The sequence below is a fragment of the Schistocerca nitens genome, chromosome 2, assembly GCF_023898315.1.
Source record: "Schistocerca nitens isolate TAMUIC-IGC-003100 chromosome 2, iqSchNite1.1, whole genome shotgun sequence".
Classification (NCBI taxonomy): Eukaryota; Metazoa; Arthropoda; class Insecta; order Orthoptera; family Acrididae; genus Schistocerca; species Schistocerca nitens.
This window is the reverse complement of record NC_064615.1, coordinates 493,698,131-493,716,080: the sequence shown is the minus strand read 5'-3', so window position 1 is coordinate 493,716,080 and position 17,950 is coordinate 493,698,131.

Genomic DNA, 17,950 nt, shown 5'->3' with positions numbered 1-17,950 from the left:
CCAGCTGAAAAGTAATGTGGCAAGGAACAACAAGAAATAAATAACCATATGAAAAATACTCTCCTCTTTGAATGCTATCATTTGCCAAACTCTTGTTTTGATATCTCAGACTGTTTATGAAACGTGAGGGATTTATGAATATTTCATCCTAGGTTTTTCACTCATGCATGTGTCGCCCAGCACACGCTGGCAACTATGCTCCCCCCTCCACTCACTCCAGACTGAACTGTTAAAATTTGCAACTAATTTTAAATACACTATCAGGCAGAAAAAAATTTAATTCTGATGGGTGACTGGAAAAGGAAAACAAGGAAAAGTGGTAGGAGAACATGGACTGATGGAAAGGAATGAAAGAGGAAGCTACTAGATAAATTTTGTGCGTAGACCTCAGTTTAATCATGGTGATCACTTGGCTTAAGAATCATAAAAAAGGTTGTAGTAGACATGGCAGATACTTGGAGACACTGGAAGTTTCAGATAGATTACATAGTAGTAAGACAGAGAGTTCAAAACTAGATTTTAAACTGTAAAACAATATTAAAGGCAGGTGAGGACTATGACTATAATGTATTGGTTATGAACAGAAGATTTAAACTGAAGAAATTGGTGGTGGGGAGGGGGGAGGCTAGGAAACTAAGGAGGTGACATGTTGATAAATACAAAGAACCAGAATTTGTTGTGAGTTTGAAAGGGGGAGCAATAGGCAGCAATCGACTGAAACTGGAGAAAAAAGTGCAATAGAAGACAAACTGGTAGCTTTGATAAATGAAATAATGAAGGCAACAGAAGATAAAATGGCAAAATGACAAGTCTCAGTAGACATCCTTGGACAACACATAAGATTTTTACTTTAATAGATAAAAACAGAAACATGCAGGAAATGAAACACATAGAAGGGTATACAAGCATAAAAAGTGAACTAACAGAGAGTACAAAATGGTAAAACAGGAATGGATAGAGGAGAAAAGTAAAATTGTAGAAACATATATGCCTGTTAGAAACATAGATATCACCTACAGGAAAATAAGACACATTTGAAGTAAAGAGAAGCACCTGTATTAGTACTGAGTGCTCAGCTGGCAAGCTAGTACTACAGAAAGAATGGAAATCAGAAAAGTAGAAGGTGTGTATAAAAGTTCTGTGGCCAAACTAACTTGAAGATAATCTATCCTTACACTGGTATGAAAAACATAAGGACAAAAGTAACTTTAGCATGCTGTGTCACTGCCAAGTAACATTGCTCAATGAAAATTGGATCATAGGTAGGAAGAACTGCTACAATGTAGTGCAGAAGGTCACTGAAAGAAATATGCACTAATACAAATAGAAGTGACACTTTTGTTCAAAGGCAATAATTACACTGAAGCCACCACAAATTGTTGTGGTCTCCTAGACATTACAAATTTGGGGCATGGTCATGGTCGTTAGTGCATATGGACATATTGCACCCCACATTTGAATTGTGAGGTTAAAGCAGAAGAATGGGCAGGCTACTCCATTCATGGAATATCCTCTTGCTCCAAGAGCCCTCCAGTTGCATTGTTCATAGCAGTCACATATTGTGTTGCACAAAAATGAACTGAGGTAAATACACCCCTGAAAGACACATATTTCAGTGTCACAATAACCTTGACAGATGAGTGTAGCATGTTCAAAGATTTTGAGATCAATGCACCCATGCAACATTATTCCTGCCCACTTCATAACATCTGGACCACTAAAACACACCATGTTTGATAATGTTCTGGGTGCATTATGTGTTACAAACTCTCACCATTTGAGGTTACATCTGCAATTGTTATTCACACTGAAACTGTCCTCATCTGGAAGAACACCAACCACATTCCTTGTTGGTCCAGTTCCTATGCTCGTGGCACCATTGCATTGGCACTAGCAGATGTGTCGGTGTCAATTGAACATAACATACTGGTCATCAAGCAAAGAGGCCACTCCCATGCATTCACCATGCCATTGTGGATCTGTGATTGCATGCCTTACAGTCCTGTTACATGTAGCAGGTATCTGTTGCTGTAGATGATCATGGTACACCATTTCCTCTCTTTTAGGCAGCAGTGCCTGTGGTTCAGAATACTCCCCATGCATGTGAAACAATGCTGTGAGCAATACCTAGATCCTGGGATACACTCGTTAGACTTTATCCCTCTTTCAGTTTCCTAATGACTATTCCCCATGTTTAGTCATCAAGACCTAGTCTCCAGGCCATGTTGTAATGTAAAACACCACTCTGGCGCACTGTAGCTACTTGCTGATTGACACACAATATCTTTTCCCGTTCCTTCAACTGCCTCTTGTTGTGGGGTCAGCCCCATTTGGCTCTATAGTTATACTGACCTCACACCATGAGATGTCTAGCATACTGTGCAAGATTGGGAGACCTCTGGCAACATGCTTCTTCACTATCATTCATTTCCACAGAGTAAATGATATGCAACGTTACATTATCTAGCTCATCCTTAAATTTTGCTGAGCAGTGCATGTAAGTTGTGTAGCTGCTTGGTTTCTTTCTCAATGTTCAGGCTTTTCTCAGGAAGTACTGCAGGTATTTTGATACTATTTTCATTCATAGAAAGACTGATTCAAAAGGGAGCTTTGTGAATATATTTTATAAGTGTTTTGTGAAAACTGGCTGAAGTGTTGTTGTTGTAGTCTTCAGTCCTGAGACTGGTTTGATGCAGCTCTCCATGCTACTCTATCCTGTGCAAGCTTCTTCATCTCCCAGTACCTACTGCAACCTACATCCTTCTGAATCTGTTTAGTGTATTCATCTCTTGGTCTCCCTCCACAATTTTTACCCTCCACGCTGCCCTCCAATACTAAATTGGTGATCGCTTGATGCCTCAGAACATGTCCTACCAACCGATCCCTTCTTCTAGTCAAGTTGTGCCACAAACTTTTCTTCTCCCCAAACCTATTCAATACCTCCTTATTAGTTATATGATCTACCCATCTAATCTTCAGCATTCTTCTGTAGCACCACATTTCGAAAGCTTCTATTCTCTTCTTGTCCAGACTAGTTATCGTCCATGTTTCACTTCCATACATGGCTATGCTCCATACAAATACTTTCACAAACGACTTCCTCACACTTAAATCTTTACTCAATGTTAACAAATTTCTCTTCTTCAGAAATGCTTTCCTTGCCATTGCCAGTCTACAATTTATATCCTCTCTAGTTCGGCCATCATTAGTTATTTTGCTCCCCAAATAGCAAAACTCCTTTACTACTTTAAGTGTTTCATTTCCTAATTTAATACCCTCAGCATCACCTTATTTGATTTGACTGCATTCCATTATCCTCGTTTTGCTTTTGTTGATGTTCATCTTATACCCTCCTTTCATGACACTGTCCATTCTGATCAACTGCTCTTCCAAGTCCTTTGCTATCTCTGACAGAATTAAAATGTCATCGGTGAACCTCAAAGTTCTTATTTCTTCTCCATGGATTTTAATACCTACTCCGAATTTTTCTTTTGTTTCCTTCACTGCTTGCTCAATATACAGATTAAATAACATCGGGGAGAGGCTACAACCCTGTCTCACTCCCTTCCCAACCACTGCTTCCCTTTCATGTCCCTCGACTCTTATAACTGCCATCTGGTTTCTGTATAAATTGTAAATAGCCTTTCGCTTCCTGTATTTTACCCCTGCCACCTTCAGAATTTGAAAGAGAGTATTCCAGTCAACATTGTCAAAAGCTTTCTCTAAGTCTACAAATGCTAGAAATGTAGGTTTGCCTTTGCTTAATCTAGCTTCTAAGATAAGTCATAGGGTCAGTATTGCCTCACGTGTTCCAATATTTCTATGGAATCCAAACTGATTTTCCCCAAGGTTGGCTTCTAGCAGTTTTTCCATTCGTCTGTAAAGAATTCACGTTAGTATTTTGCATCCGTGACTTATTAAACTGATTGTTCAGTAATTTTCACATCTGTCAGCACCTGCTTTCTTTGGGATTGGAATTATTATATTCTTCTTGAAGTCTGTGGGTATTTCGCCTGTTTCATACATCTTGCTCACCAGATGGCAGAGTTTTGTCAGGACTGGCTCTCCCAAGGCCGTCACTAGTTCTAATGGAATGTTGTCTACTCCCGGGCCCTTGTTTTGACTCAGGTCTTTCAGTGCTCTGTCGAACTCTTCACGCAGTATTGTATCTCCCATTTCATCTTCATCTACATCCTCTTCCATTTCCATAATACTGTCCTCAAGTACACTGCCCTTGTATAGACCCTCTATATACTCCTTCCACCTTTCTGCTTTCCCTTCTTTGCTTAGAACTGAGTTTCCATCTGAGCTCTTGATATTCATACAAGTGGTTCTCTTTTCTCCAAAGGTCTCTTTAATTTTCCTGTAGGCAGTATCTATCTTACCCCTAGTGGGATAAGCCTCTGCACCCTTACATTTGTCCTCTAGCCATCCCTGCTTAGCCATTTTGTACTTCCCGTCGATCTCATTTTTGAGACGTTTGTATTCCTTTTTCCCTGCTTCATTTACTGCATTTTTATATTTTCTCCTTTTGTCAATTAAATTCAATATTTCTTCTGTTACCCAAGGATTTCTACTAGCCCTCGTCTTTTTACCTACTAGATCCTCTGCTGTCTTCACTACTTCATCTCTCAAAGCCACCCATTCTTCTTCTACTGTATTTCTTTCCCCCATTCCTGTCAATTGTTCCCTTATGCTCTCCCTGAAACTCTGTACAACCTCTGGTTTAGTCAGTTTATCCAGGTTCCATCTCCTTAAATTCCCACGTTTTTGCAGTTTCTTCAGTTTTACTGGCTGAAGTATAATGAATTCATTCTGGCTGAAGTATAATGAATTAAAGTTCCTTGCAACTGTGAAATTGATGCCATCTATCGGTGAATGGGAGAATGCCTTGGACTCAGCCATACATATTATAGGCATAAGTCTGCCGAACTGCAGTGCAGGGGTTGCTTGAGCTTCTGGCACTGGGAGTCTGGCATGGGCTATTGCTGACTTCCCAATCCACCTGTGATGCACGGTATATCAGGTATTAAGTTGATAAAAACAAATTTTTTGGTGTGCATTTAATTTTTTAAAGGGTGTGTGAAAGGAAATTCCATAAAAATTCTCGCAGGAAGCCTCATGTTGGAATGGTGCTGGAGTCAAGCGGCTGGCAAGTGACCATAGGTGATGCTGAACTCTGTTGCAGTCAGACAGAACATGTGATACTAGTCCTGCAGTACAGCAACTTGTAAGTGCCTTAGGTTGTGATGAACTGATGCTGCAGTTGGGTGGACTGGGCAGTGTGGTAACTTGCAGCACACTAACTTGCAGTTACCATCAGTGCCATGAGCTGTCACTCCAAATGCCAATTAAATATCAAACAGATAACATTTGTGCCTGCTGTGAACTTTCGTGTACTGTGCTGTTTAAATTGTTTAAATTATTTGAAAGTGATGATCTCCAGTTACCTAATGATGTTCTCTGAACTTAAATCATAATTGTCTCCAGTAGCTGAATAATAGTACAGCAACCACCACCAACTACAGCCACATCAAAAGCTGCAGCAACAAATAAACCACAGTCAATATCAGAAACAAAACCACACAGCAGCAAACAAACCATTATCAATATCAGAAACAAAACCACCATCATCAGCACAGCCCTCACCAGCGGCAGAAAAACCATCATCGACTGCAGCAAGACAATCCTCATCACATGTGGTGGGAACTACAGATGCAGCAACATCATCTCGATCAACAGCAGAATCACCATCATCAGAGACAACAAGAGAGTCACAAGTGGTGGCTGGATCACATGAACAAGTAACAAGGGAAGAAGCAACAACAGAAGGACCAACAACATCAACAGAAGAATCAATAGGAGCTACTCATAACTAGAGAAAAACTTCGCCACCATGCCATCTTAAGGATTTTATAGTAGAAACTGGGAGGAAAAAAAACATTAAGATAGGTAATCTACAAAAAGTTGTGTCTGGCCAGTTTAGAGTAGACAATTTTGATGACATCAAATCTAGAATAGCAAATAATAAGCTTATTAAGAATTTGAATATTGGAGGTTTATCAATTAATCTGGTCAGTAAGCTTCATGACTTAGTAATATTTCTAGAGGGAACAAAATGGTCTGTAAAGTTTATTTGCTTAAGTGAACATTGGCTTAGAGATGAAAATATAAATTTATTGAACAAACTTATAGATTATGAAGTAGCAGCTAGTTTCTGTAGAGACAATGGATATGGTGGTTCATGTATTCTGGTTCATTCATCAGTAAAATACCAAATTAAGCAAAATTTCAATAATTTAAATGAAGAATACACATTTGAGAGTTGCTACATAGAACTTGAGGACTATAACATGCTGACATTTGGCATATATCGTACTCCTGGTTACTCAATCTCATGCAGTTTTCTGGTCAAACTTGAAAATTTGCTCCACCAACTCAAAACTGAAAAGTTGTGTAAAAAAATTTTTGTTTGTGCTGATTTTACTATAGATGTGAGATAAAATGACAAATTTGCCTTTTAAGATGAAGGAGCTGATGTCCACACATGGTTTTATTCCAAAATTTGTAGAAATGACAAGGGTAACTGCTACATCATCACCATACATAGATAGCATTGCTAGCAGCTTAAACTACAGAAAAATGTATAGTAAGCTTAGGGATCTCAGGCCACAATCTCTATTAGTGCCATTACCCTGTGTTGGCCAAAAGCACACAAATAAGAAAATGGGAAAATATAGAAATGTTTTTCAATAAAATCAGCCTCATCTCATGGCCATTTACTGCTAAGTCCTCAGTAAATGAAAATTTCAATAACTTTCTGGAGGCCTTCTTGGTGGTGTTCAATGAATGTTTTCCTTTTATGACGATCAAAACTGACACACCTAGGAATGGTTCATGGATAACAACGGGTATTCAGATTTCAAACATGAGGAAAAGAGAACTTCATATGGAGGTGAAAGTCGATCAAGACCCTGAATTCTTAAATTATGTAAGGAATATAAAAAAAATCTTTGATAAAGTTGTCAGACAAGCCAAAAAATTGGCAAATAATAATTGCATTTCAAATGCTAAAAGTAAGTCTAAAGCAATATGGATTATTGTAAAGAATGAAATTGGTATCACAAAAGGCAGACAATGGAAACTTGAACTGGCGGTTGAGGGTGAGACTGTTTGGAACCCTACACAAATCTGTGAACCATTTAACAGCCACTTCATAAATCTATATAAAACTGATGAACTTTCACCACCAAACATGTATCCTGTTTCCAGTTTATGTAACCCCAGTAAATTTAAATTCACCCACATATCCTATTCTGAAGAAGCTGATATCATAATGTCCTTGAAGAATCTAAATTACGCAGGCTGGGACAAAATTCCTACAAAAACAATAAAGGCATTCACCCATAGTATTGTACATCCTCTGTCCCTTATAGTGAATCAATCTTTCAAGGAAGGATGTTTTCCTGATAGACTGAAGTATGTTGAAATACGACCCATTTACAAAAATGGCACACATGAAGAAGTGAGTAATTATCGACCTATCTCATTGTTATCAATATTTTCCAAAATATTTGAAACAGCTGCATGTAACCAGATAGTTATCTATAATAATCTGCGAAGTCACTGGCATCCATAGTGATGAACAACTTGGCCAAGGGGTCAGGGTGTGTGAGTGTCATGGCGTGAGCTACAGAAGTCTTTAATGCATTGAAAGCCTCCAGCATAGGTGCAGTCCAGCGAACAGGTTTGAGTCCTGAAGTCTGTTTTGTTTACCCAACAGTGAGATCTGTCAGCGGGGACTGCAAGGTGGCGGCAGAAGGCAGGTGATGACAGTAGTAATTTATTTTGCCCAGCAAATGTCGCAGTTCTTTGTAAGTGGCCGGGGGCGGCAGTGAAGTGATAGCGTGCATGCGAGATTTGGGTGCTGTATTCCATTGGTGGAGGCGGTGTATCTCAAGAAAGTGATGGAAGGCTGACACAACTGGAATTTTTCTTTGTTGACCTCGACGCTGTTGGAGCTCCAGATCTGGAGGACCATGGATAAATCATTTTCTTGTTCCTCAGCTGACTTGCTGAAAATGAGTATGTCATCCAGATAGGCAAAGCAAAATTGGAACTGTCATAATATGGAGTCAATGAAATGCTGCCACATTTGGCCGAACGGCATGAAGTTGTATTGGAACAAATCAAGCAGTGTGATAATAGCAGTTTTAGAGATGTCATCCAGCACTACGAGAATCTTGTGGTAGGCACGTTTACAGGCAATAACACTGAAGATTGTAGCACCTGATAACTTATGAGTGAAATCATTTATGTTAGGCATGGGGTAATTGTCCATGACAGTACGAGTGTTTAAACATCTGTAGTCACTGCAAATTCTGAAAGAACCATCATGTTTGAGGTTGAGGTGGATCAGTGAAGACCAGTTGCTGTCTGACAGTAGCATGTAACCAGTCTCCGAAAGTTTGGTAATTTGCTGCCGGGCTGCGCGCAACTTAATAGGCTTGAGGTGTCTAACCTCGTGCCTAATAGGAGGGCTGGCAGTGGTAACTATCTTATGTGTCATTCCATCAGTGACGCAAGAAACTGAGAACTGCACACGAGACTGACCAAAGTCCTGACGCGAAGTTTTTGGACGGGTAGGGTGCGACGAGGAATAGCCGTTAGTGTGAGTGGGAAAAGGCAGCATGAAAGTCACATGTATAGTACATGAGTGCATCTTGCGCTTGTTTGGAGAGGGCGGCTGCGCATGCAGCTTGGGGCGTGGAGCAGGTTGGAATGTGCGGCAACCGCCTGCTGTCAACCTTGTACTTGCACACGAACTCGTACTTCGGTGGAGGCAGTGGTGAGAGGAGTAGATCACAAATTAAGTCCAAATGGTCATGGAGGTGTGTAACAAGACAGGAATTTAGAGTTTTCATTGGACACGTGATGCAATTCGAAAAGATGCTTGAGAAGCGGAAACCATGTTACAGGGTTGTCTTTGTATAAAGGTGGCAACTTCGGCAGATGGCCTCGGGGAGGAGACAAAGGCGGCTTCGGAGTCCCTTGGAAAACCGCCTGGTCCATGGCAGGAGAGGCCATGCAGCAGGCCGGCACAGTAAGCATGGGTGTGTTACTGGCAAGAACATCCATCGCAGTGGCAGGTTGCATTGTCCTTGGTGTGCTGCAAAAACACGACACGGCTGGCACGATTGGTACCGTGGGAACGAGCAGTTGTGCGATACGTGTAGGGGTCCTGTAAACTAGACTGTAGGTTACAGCTACTGATTTGAATTTGCCCATCTTGAAAATAATGTAGAAGGCTGGCACAGCAGACACAGGTGGATCTGTGGGAGAGGCGAGCAGCTGAGCGGTCAGAACCAGGGCCCCCTGCGAGTGGTGGTGGTGGGTTGGTAACTTGTGTGACAAAAGTGTGAAAGTGTGAGTTCTCCACGCACATTGAAACCACATCCCATGGGGTTGGACTATAAATTACTGGTGGAACTAGCGGAAGATCACTGTGGTGTGATAAGATGTCCCTGGAAGGCGAAACACTGAAAGATGTACTCGAACCCACATGGTCAAAAAGTTGAGCAAGTCTGGGGGGTGGGGGGGTGGGGGGAGTCAAGGAGAATTCTGCGCATGAAAATGTCCATTGGTAGTCTGCAAATGAGGCAAAACTGGCACAGGTCACAATTGATAGTGGCCGGGTGCATTTTGCACAAATGGCGGCATTGTACACGACACGACAGCAACTGTTGTTGCGACGCGTTGAGAGTCAAAGTATTTGTGCAAATGTAGATCGCTTTGAACATCATACAATCAATTGGTACGTACACAGTTCTGAATATTATCCACTTCACACTTCACCTGTTGGCGAGCACAGTCCGGCAACATGAAACCCGACTCCATTGTTTGAGTTAATGGTGTTAGCACTTGACCTTTGTAGAACAACAAAGTTTGAGGTTAACATGGTTGGAGATCACGAATCTCTGTGGAGTAATCGAGAGCTGGCCATTGGGGAAGGATTGAAGGGGCCCGGCGGTCATAGTTGGGCTTCCAAATCTTCGAACAAAGCATTGGGTGAGGTGGCCATGGCGGCGTGCGCATAACCTGTTGATTTACAACACCCGGTGTGGAAGTCATGGAAGACGTAGAAACTTCGGGGTCACCAGAATGGGAACAGGATATGAATAGCAGGATATGGAATAAACAGTCCCCACTAATATCTACGCATACATATATTTCGACAATTATCATACAAGTGCACACAGTACAAGTTATAAGAACAGACTGAAATAACATGGCGGCTTGGATGAGCGACCTGAGTCCCAAAGATTAATGCTGTCTATGTCGATATGACCTATTGATGCCACTAGGTCATGTAACATTATTGCTGGAAATGCGAGAAAACATAATTTTTTAAAACTGCAAAAAAGTAATGTTCACTTTGAAATTGAGTAGTCTCACCAAAAATGAACAATAAAAAAGGTTTCTCCAGCAGCTACAGAACACAATGTGCTTGTAGCAAAAATTTAGACTGAAACTAATAACACTGAAAATGTCAATAAAGTTTTCGAGTGATGTAAACTCCAAGGTAGAATTTAATACTAACTTTTAGATCTTCATCACTGCTTGCTACTGATGACTTGTCTGCAGTATGTTGCTGTAACAAATTGTAGCAATCTTAACACATCATTGAAATCACCTATGAAAGTTCAGGTGTTGCAGTGAATTCCTTTATTGCCATATATGTCGTGTGCAGCAATGAACAGTTGGGGCATTACTAACTGACTACATCTCGACTCTCTGAAAACTGGCTATGATCTGCATAATGACAGTGCTGTTAACAATGTGAATTACATTTCATTAATTTATAACCAAAATATAAGCTGCGTCATTTTCCCAGCATAAGCTGGAGTTACAAATTAAATATGCTTTCAATTAATAGTAGCCACATAGTTCATAGTTGTTAGGGCTGAAAATCAGTGTATGTCTACATTTCTAATAAAGGACTGCATAATTTCTCTTTAATTTCAAATAATGTTGCAAGTAATTAAGATTGCTGAACGATTATATAGAAAACTTTAGTGAAATAAATGCATACAATGTGAGCATAATATGAGTCAAATACAAATACTAGTGAACACCAGCAGTCATTAAAGAATTTATGTAATTAGTGACTTCAGTATTAAGAAAAAATATTCCTACTAATCACAGAGTCTTGATATAAAGTTTACTTGAACCTGATGTAGCAATGAGCTTTCTATTTGGCTTCCACCAGAACTTCTTTATTAACTGCTGTGTAATTCACATAATAATTAGTATCAAATTGCCATATTCAAATCTATGACAATATTTTATATGCATATATGAGGCTTAAATGTCTCTTCAGAGGGTGTTCTGTAACAGTCATCTACTCCTTGGGCAGAAACAAGAATGCAGTTTGTAATCTTACTCACCCACATATCACTATTAAATTCACTATCTTAGTACCTTCCCTATTTTCAAAGGTGTAAGATATACAAAATAATAACTTTTTACTTATATTCATTATCTCATTGTTGTCCGTTGCTCTAAGTCTTGTTGTGTCTAGGAGTACATTCTTGCTGCTGGAAATTTTTGTTTAACATTGTGGGTCCTTGTTGCACTAAATAACTGATGAAGATTTTTCTGTTGCTGTAAATATCCTTTTATTTTTACCCCGTTCTTCTATACTACACTGACTTCACAATCTCCATTTTCATCACACCACAAATTACATTATTAGAGACAAGATTAGCAAAATGTTTGTGTTTCATTCTGAGGCATGTCCACGACTATTTACTTTCTACAGTACTAACTATTCCACAGACTTTACAGAGCACAGAGTTTACATATTTTCTTCACAACAGAAGAATCATCACCAAGATATAACATTATTTTATAAATACAGAAATAAATTTAATAATTTACATTAGATTGTGCAATTAATAATATGAACTTTAGAAATGCCAGAAATTTTGTAATTTAATTATTCTTAAAAGAAGGGTAATTTTGACTGTAGTATATATTGTTTGTAGCATATTAATTTCTTTTTTATACATTTTAGCCTGAAAAATAATACATCATATACAAAATCATATGAATTGCTTTAGTGAAACAGCTGAGATGCAAGAATTGATAGTATACATGGTAGCAGTTATTTCTATAAAAAAAGGTAATGTTAGAGGAGGGTGACTCATTATAAGTTGTAAGAGTCAAGACCATGAAAGTAAAGCAGCAGTTAAGAAGGGATTGAGACAGGGTTGTAGCCCACCCCTGACGTTATTCAGTCTGTGCACTGAGCAAGCTGGAAGAAAACCAAGGAGAAGTCTGGAATGTGACGAAAAAATAAAAACTTTGAGGTTTGCCGGTGACATCATAATTCTGTCACAGACAGCAAGGACTTGGGACAACTGTTGAATGGAATGTCCTGAAAATAGGTTATTACATGAACATTAATAAAAGTAAAACACAGCAAGGAAATGTACTCAAAATAAATCAGTTGTTGCTGAAGGAATTGAACTAGGAAACAAGACAATAAATATAGTAGATGAGTTTTGGTATTTGAACAGCAAAATAGGAGATGATGGTCAATGCAGAAAAGATATAAAATTCAGACTGACATAGCAACAGAAACCTTTCTGGAAAAAAGAGGATCTTGTTAATATCAAATGTCTCTTGTGAAGGTATTTGTCTGGAGTGTCGGCTTGCATGGAAGTGATAAATGGTTGATAAAGACAATAGAACCCTTTGAAAGGTGATGATACAAGAGAACACTGTAGACTAGATGGGTAAATCGGATCACTAATTAAGAGATACAGAATCCAAGTGGGGAAAATAGAAATATTGTTGAAATTAACTAAAGAAAATGAGACATCAAGGAATCATTAATTAGGTAGTAGTGGGGACTGGGGGAGGGGGGGGGGGAGGGGTGAGTGGGTACTGAGAATATTATAGAGGCTGGCTGGTTGATTCATTTGGGGTAGGGGACCAAACAGCGAGGTCATCAGTTCCATTGGATGAGGGAAGGATGGGGAAGGAAATCTGTTGGGCCCTTTCAAAGTGACCATCCTGGTATTTGCCTGTTATGATTCAGGGAAATCACAGAAAACCTAACTCATGATGGCCAGATGTGGGTTTGAACCATCATCCCCCCAAATGCAAGTCCAGTGTCCTAATCACTGTGCTACCTCACTCAGTATAGAGGGTGATTGAGTCTTACCTAGGGTAAGCAGGTTCAAAATGGATGTGGGTTGCAGCAGGGGAGAATAACATGAAGAGCTGCATTAAACCACTCTTTGGACTCAACTCCACAATAACAACATTAGTCTAAATAAAAATTTTGCTGTGAGGTAAGAAACTGCTGATAGAGTTAAACAAGACACAATATTTAATTGTCATTTTCTGTGTGACTGCCAAGGTTCTTGGTTGTAAACACAACAAAAAAATTCAATGACTGAATTTGCCACAGATGTCACACCAAGCTGATGCAAGAAGTCACAGTGTGGGACTGGTTAAGTATTTCTTTGTAAGATGCTGTATTTGGATTATGGTGACACAATAGGGACCATCCTTGAAAGGATAGTTACCTAACAGCCAAAGCTGTGAATATGCTGGCACAATGGAAAAGCTGGGGCAATGATGTCATGATTGCTCAATGATCACACATTCACTTCAGTCCTTTTGACTCAGAGGGCAAAAGAAATGTTGTTTTGAAACAATAGCAGTCCAACCTTGCATATATACCATCAGTTTCAGAGAGCCATGGTCAGTTGCTGACAGGAGCCAACTATGAGGGGATGACTACAAAAGGCATTGTTAAGAAATAGATCAACTAGGTGCCACTGATAGAGTCTGTCTTCACTATCTGTGGGCCTGCTGTTCCTACTAAGCTCAAATGCTGCTGATTTGGTGCCTCCCAGCTGGCAGGCCAGCTTCTGGCTAATTTCCATCAGCTAATGGCCACCTACCTTGGAGAACCATGGTTCGTGCCTGAACCAATTAGCTGCCCATCCATCACAGACTGTATGAGCCAGTTCTACTGCTATTTATTAACCTGTGTTGGTATATGTTGCTGCCAACTGTCATCGCTTGTGCAGCCAACCCTTGCTGCTGCTCACCACTGCCTGTGTGGGCACACTTCATTGCTACAAGACATTGATGCTGCCATTCATACTGGAGGCCACAGTTTGTCTGTGCCTGCTTTCTCTGAAGAGCTGTGCTAACACATTAGCATGGGTATCTGTCCTGGGAGCCATCACAGTTGTATGTTGGTGTGACCACAATCCTGACTTGGCATTCCTTGCTGCCACATTTCTGATGGGGGACACTATTACTACGGCCTGCTTACACCAATGTTGAGCGTGTTTTTGAGACACTTTGCTGAGACCATCACCTATGTTGCTCAACTGGGCCAACACCTAAATCTACCTGCCAAATGTATTTTTTTACAGAATAAACAAGTCTATGATATTGCTATTTGTATGACTGGATCTCAGACAACCACCTGAATTCCGTCCACAACACCACTGCAAGCACTCCTAGGGTGGGAAATTGCTTGCCATCATGACCACTAGCAGCCGAGCTCCACCACTCACCTCTCACCACCTCTTTACCATTTACATCTTCCAACCCTACCCTCTACAACTGGGGACAGAAGTGGTTGCTGATATTTGCAGCTGGGTACAGGGCCACGTCTCCATCTGCAGGATGCAGTATGAAGACAGTAAGGTGAAACCAGAGAGGGCAATTTTTTTCTTATTTTTTACCCCCCTCCCCCACCAGTGTGAGTGTTACATTGGGCCGTCAGGTCTTCTACCAAATGTTTAATTTTGTTTTCATACATAAAATGTGGCATCATGCTGGAGGTGTGTAAAAATGTATATCAGTTTGTGCCTGGTTAGTAGGTTTATCCACAACCAAAGCTACATTTTCATTTACCAATAACATTTTGGAATGCCTCGACAAGAAGACATTGCCTGTGGGCGTATTTTGTGATCTGTCTAAGGCCTTTGACTGTGTCAGTCATAGAATACTTATAGAGAAAGCATGCCACTATGGACTCTGAGGCAAATGGACAACTGGCTCAAATCCTGTCTACAGGGCAGATAACAGAAAATAATGTTAGATGGTAACAATATACAGATAGGAGGGGTAGAGGCCGACTGGGGAACAGTAAATTATGGAGTTCCACAAGGTTCTGTCCTTGGACCCCTGCTATTTCTCATATATACCAATGGCCTACCTTTGTCCTCAAACAAAGTAAGCAACTTACAATGTTTGCATGTGATGTATGTACTGTGATAGACAATACGACATCCTCTGACCTAGAATTATATGCTAATCAATTACTTGAGGATGTTCTGAATTGGTTCACAGTAAATACTGTATCAATAAACCTCAACAAAACCAATTACATTCATTTCCATTCTGCTCCCCATAAACATTGCACATGAGAGCCAGCAGATACAGAGAGTAGATTTTTTGAAATTCTTGGGCTTACATATAGATAACAGGTTTAACTGGGAGCACCGCATTTACCAAACCCTGAAATGGCTTAGTTCAGCAACATTTGCCATCTGGCTACTCACCAAAACTGGAGATCTTAATGTCTCAAAATCTGCTTACTTTGGCTATTTCTATTCACTTATGTGTTATGGAATAATCTTCTAGGGCAATTCACCGCTGTTGAAAAAAATCTTTACAAGTCAGAAAAAGGTTATCTAAATTTTGTGTGGAGTGCCTCCAAGAACCTAATGTCTCAACCGTTTTAAGCAAATAGGAATACTAACCACTACTTCACAATATCTCTTTTCAGTAATGCTATTCATGCTTCACAATCCTCCTCAATATGAAATGAATGAAACATACCATCATCATAAAGAAGGAAATGTGACACACATGGTGACCTGAAAAATTTGTCTCTGGTTCAAAAAAGATGTAAAATACACAAGCACAAAAATCTTCTATGCACTTCCAAGTAATATTAAGTGTCTATGTTGCAATAATGTACTATTTAAAAGTTAACCAAAGGAGATATTGCTTGAAAAAGTTCCTATTCTCTAGAAGAATTCTGTAGCAGAGAGAGCTAAAATTATTTACCATGTATTATTGTGTATTTCTGATTCAGTATATCTTGCTGCTTTAATTAGATTAACTGGTGATCTGTAAGTCAAGCAGATAGTCACTTTTACTCTGTAAAAATTTGTTTAGATAAGATCTGAAAATTGTATCTTAACCTCTCTTTGTGAGGGTAATGAGAACTTAACTGATTGTCTTACTTTCTTATTATTTTAGATTTGTTTTCTTAATCTTTGTTTATTATCCTGAGGGAAAAAATGTTATGATGAACTGAATATTTTGACTCATTGCACATCCCTGCATTACCTCGCAAAAATGGATCTATGGAATATGTAGCGCAATAAAATAAAATAAATGAAGTATGGGTGATGTATCACATTGTATGCAAAGGGTATGGTGCAATTATCACTCATAATTATTTTGGAAGCAGTAACCATGAACAGCAACACGGGTGGAAAAGCTGAGTTAGAACAAGAAGTGTTATGATAATTATGTTTAAGTGTCCTTCTTGCTTTTTGCTTTTGTTTCTCCTGTAGTTTCCATCTTATTGGATAGAGATTCCATAATTCTGGAGTTGAAAACACAGGATGGGTACTCTGGAGGAGTTGTTGCAATCCTTGACAATTCAATTAGCTGAGCTGCGGGTAGGCAACACACATATTTTTAATCAATTGAAGGCTATGAGAGAGGACAGGACTTCATCTCGTTGATCTACTCTCGAAGTAGATTTAACTACCATTGACTCAGCCAAGCATGTCTACAGTTTTATGGAGAAGTGAGAGAAAAGAAAGGACAAAAACTGGGCTAGACACAGGTGGAGATTGTTGACCAGTGGGTAAATTTCTTTAGGGGGCACACTGTTAATCCACGGGTATAATATGTCAGGAATAAGGAGATGATGGACAGGTTAAATAAGGGTAGTACTTTCTTGAAAGTAGACAGTCAGGAGGAAGAAGATAATGTTTGGAGTAGGAGGTATTAAGACTGTGAAAGTTAAGGCAAACAATGTGGGATTACCAGCTTCAATATCTTGCACAAATTCAAAGTCTGTGTTAGCTGTAGTGCCAGACAAACAGAATGTGTGCTGTACAAAGATAAATGAGTGTGTCAATAACAACATGGGTGATAATGATTTAAGTGCAATGGTATCTACCCTAACAGACATTAACAGGTTTTGTAGACAGGCCAGGGAGCCTGGGTCAATTGCAAACCGGAGTGGCATGTACAGGAAAGTTCATGTGCCAATGATTTTTGTATCATGCAGAATATAGCTGCAGATGGTAATTTTGTTGTAGGTTCTATGAAGGACTCACAGAAAGCTATTTTGATGTTTATTATATTTGCAAATGTTGTAGATAGTGAGTGGTACAGACACAGTTAGTCATAACTAGTACACCACTTTCATCTCTGCCAGTGATGGTATATGCTCCCACAGAAGGGCAGACTGGGTAAGAGCATAAACAGGAAAAATGCTTCTAATATTTGTAATTGGGTTGAAAAGGCTAAATAATTTCAGGAAGGAGTATCTGGGGATTGGGAAGTTTATGAAATTGATGATATTTGCAACGAAGTATGTACGAGAGGTAAGGGGAAGTGTAATAAGAAAAACTGATCTTTGGTGACAGGCAGCAGAACTCAGTGAGGCATTGTTCCACTCAGGGCAAGCTGTTTCTAATGATGTACTGCTGCAAGGTTCAACCCATGTGAAGGGAAAACTAATCAAACTGAAAACACAGTCATTAAGACTCAATTCACATGACATTGTATCACAAGACATGAGGAAACATAGCATTACAAAAAGCCTGTAATTAACATGAAAGTAAGGAAAGTAAGGGAGACTGTCTTAGTGTTTATAGGTAGT